The sequence below is a fragment of the Malania oleifera genome, chromosome 11, assembly GCF_029873635.1.
Source record: "Malania oleifera isolate guangnan ecotype guangnan chromosome 11, ASM2987363v1, whole genome shotgun sequence".
NCBI lineage: Eukaryota > Viridiplantae > Streptophyta > Magnoliopsida > Santalales > Ximeniaceae > Malania > Malania oleifera.
In genome coordinates this window covers 67,000,889-67,004,832 of record NC_080427.1, presented here as the reverse complement: position 1 = coordinate 67,004,832, position 3,944 = coordinate 67,000,889, and positions in this window count along the sequence as shown.

The following is a 3,944-nucleotide window of genomic DNA, read 5'->3' as shown; positions in this document are numbered from 1 at the left end:
ACGCTCCACGAGCCCGTGTGGTACCGTGCTCAATATCACAACCCATCATTAGGGTTTCCGTATCCGTCCATCAGGGTTATAACTACCACATACCAATAATCATTATGCGGTATTGGCATTTCATCCATTTCATGTTTGTATTCATATTTCAGAATTTTACATTTCAATTCTCACAATTCAATATTCATATTGCAGAATTAACAGTGTAATATTCACATTTCTTATTTCCATATTTCAATATCTGTATTGTAGTATTCACATTAAAATACACACATTCACATATTCTAAATTTCATATTCTCAAATTAGTATTCACATATCATTATTCTTAATGCTGCATTATCCTTGCAATGTTCACATTTTTAGTATACTCATATCACATTCGTATTGCAGTATTTACGTTGCAATATTTTCATTTTTCTTTTTCACATTTCAAAATATGTATTACAGTATTAACACTAAAATATTCACATAATCAGTATTCTCAACCCAGCTTTTACAATTCAGTATTTACAACTCATTTCATTTCATATTATCATATACATATCTCATATTCATCATTTTTTAGTACATTTCACTTTCATCATTTTTCCCCCATTTCAAATCTCATATCTCAATTCACATTTTCAGCGTAGATCATTTAATCCCAATTTAAACATTTCTCATTATAAATCATATGCCACACAAATTTCATCTGATATTTATATCATAAAATAATTTTAGGTAAAATATCATAATTCCATTTCTCATATTTCTCAACCCATAATTTTTATAAATAAACTGTTATATTTTATTCCCCTTATTAGGCTTACTGAGAGGTCCACTAACACCCTAAATCTGATGCTCATTGGCATTCATTGCCCAAAAATCTAAAAATCACATTTTCCCCAAATTAACCAACTCAACTCCCAGAACATTTAATATACAAAAATCCCTAAACTTTATATACTCCAAATTAACTTTGAAACCCTTAAAGTGTTTCACTTACCCTGGTTTTGGGATGGTGCCCCGAAACTCAAATTTGAAAATCTACTCCTCTTATGTTAGAGAGAATCTTCCGAGGAATCTCGTGGCGGTTTCCAATTGTCAAACCGGGCCTTAACAAAGCCGAAAACGAAGAGAGAAGCAAGAGAGAGCCAAGGGTCTAGTGTGAGAGAGAGAGAGAGAGAGAGAGAGAGAGAGAGAGAGAGAGAGAGAAGACGGCGCTAAAAATGAGGGTTTCACCCCTTATAGGCCGGAATTCATTGACGAATTCAAGTGGTTCGTTGACGAATCCATGAAGGAACTTCGTCGACGAGGAGGCTATTTCGTCGACGAACCTGAAATTCCCTAAACTCTCTCGGTAATCTCTCGTCAACGAGACACGTGTACCTCATCACCGAAATCTATGAGACATTTGTCGACGAAGATCCTGGGTTCGTCGACGAAGCCCTATTATCTCTCCCTTTTAATATTTCCTTCCTTTCATTTTTTTATTAATTTAATTTTTTGGGTCTCTACATATGTTGTAACTCAAAGTGCACTTCCTCTTCCCAAAACATCCAAAGTTTACCCCCCCCCCCCACTAATGCATTCGCACAAAAATTCAAAAAATTTAGAAAGCCAGCTCATTGCAACATCAAACTTTCATTATAAAATGGCTCTGAAAGAACCAAAATAGAAAGCGAAAATTTCCTCATTAACTTTTGTAAACGACTTTTAGACGTGCCTAAACCCCGTAGGTTCCACACTAGAATTGTATTAATCATAAATCAGTTTTCTTTAGACGGGTAATAACCTATTGAGACTTCTTTTCACTTTGGCCATTAATATCCTTCAACTTAACAAGCAGAACATGTAAATCATCATCCGAAAAAAAAGCCTTTTTCCAATGGGAGTTTCTCCAACGTATTTGTCTCCATCTCCCTATCCAATTCACAATTATGTAGGACATACCTGGGCATGATTTTACACTCTTGTTCCAAGATTTCTAAAACCATGTTACAAGATGTCATCAACTGATCATGCACTACTATGACATCTTCCACTATCAACATATCAATGCCGGGAGCACCCAGGACTGGTTCAACAATCTCCTCCCTTTGCTTAATCTCATACTGTTTGTGTTCATCTGCAAAATCTCCACTTCAGGCCTCGGTTCTTCAAGAACAAACTTCCCCTCTTCCATCTCTCTTCGCATAACTGTCTCAACTACTGACAAAATTTGTGATGTCATTGCACCCTCTTGAATATGATCCACCTCTAAAGGTTCTTCAACAATGCATGGATCTATCAATTCTCTCTGAACTTCTTTCCCTTTATCCAAATGCTTCACACACCAAACTTCTTGTTGATTTTCTTGTCTAGCATTTTTTGTATCCTTACGTCTATCCCCAATTTTTTGTTTCCTTTCATCCATTCAGCATACTACATTTGAATGCCCTTGTCTATGACATTTCTTACAATAAAATCCTTACTTTTCGTATCTCACTTCTAGCCAAATTTTTTGATTTGTAGAAACAACAATCGGGAAAGCATCCACTTGATCTACCAATAAATCCACCTCCACGCACATTCTCACACCCGTAGCCCTAGTTCGGTTAAGTGTAGCATTGTCAGTTCCTAGATATCGACCAAACCTCGTGGCTAGAATCTGTAAACAATCAGGCCTGTACATGTGCGTCAGAAGACTAGGGAGAAATAACCATTGAGGGGCCAAAGATGGTTCCTGCTTCAGATTGAAATCCTTTGTCCATCGAAAATACAAAACGGAAACCCATCCAAAATCTTTCCTTCACGAGACCATCCATGAAGAAAATCTTGTTCATTATTCATTTGAACCAGCACGTGAAAATCATCTGTGAAACTAACAGAAGGGATCTTCGAAAAGCCCCAAGACTTTATGATATTCAAACGGATAACGTCAATGGATGGCCTACAGCTCAAAAATTTCAAAACTAAGGCAAACCGGAAATCTTTCGCCACTTTGTTCATCTCAGCCCTAGAGAAAATGAATCCAATATCTCCATCTACCTCAACAAAATATCTCATGGCTAGTTTGAAAGAGGAAAACGATAGGTTGACAGCATGAGAATGTGATACTACATGGGCATACGACAAAAGTTCCGAACCACCTTTCGAAAGAGGCCCCACTGGTGGAGGATCCACCAGAGGGCCGGCGGGCGCCGCCATCGTAGACGCCTAACTTCAGCGAAACCCTAGACCGTGTGATGGCTAAAGAGAGACATACTTGATTAAGGAATTCAATGTCCTGGAGATCCAGCAAGCGGTGAGATGGGCGACCGATTGTGGTTGCGGCTAGTGACTTTCGAATAACGCACAGAGGGAGGAGGCTAGGATGTGGGATGCGAGCCAAACTAATTGCGAAAAACACTGGCGATTGGCTGTGATGATGATGAGATTGTCATTGTGTCGAAGGGGCAAGAGAGTTGTTAGAGAGATCGGCAGCAAGGCGTGGTCGCGACAGCGATGGCAGCAATCTGGTGATCTGCTATGGTGATCTCAGTGTCGTCAAGGAGAGACGACTTCGTGCTGTTTGCCGAGAGGTTCTGAAGCACTTTGCTGGAATAGATGGTGCCTTCTCCGAAGGAGATCCGTTCGCCAACGTTTGTACAAACTAACAATGCTACTGATGGCGTTGAAGCTCTGGTCCCAAATAGACTACTCCAACAAAAAGAAGAATAGTTGAATAAGTTTCTCCGAGGAAGTGAAACCCTCAGAAAATGGTGAAACCCTAATCCCAATTCATTGTCAGCGACTCGGCGTAGGCGCAAGAGCTTTGTTTTGTTTTATGTTTTTTGTTGGCATGAACTAATAGTCATATTCACATAAATTTCTTCTTTTTCTTCTTGATACGTGACAATACCTAGAAATTGATGTGACGGCCTAAAGGCCTTTTACTAAATTATCACTATAGATACTATCAATTTTATTTTAAATTTATGT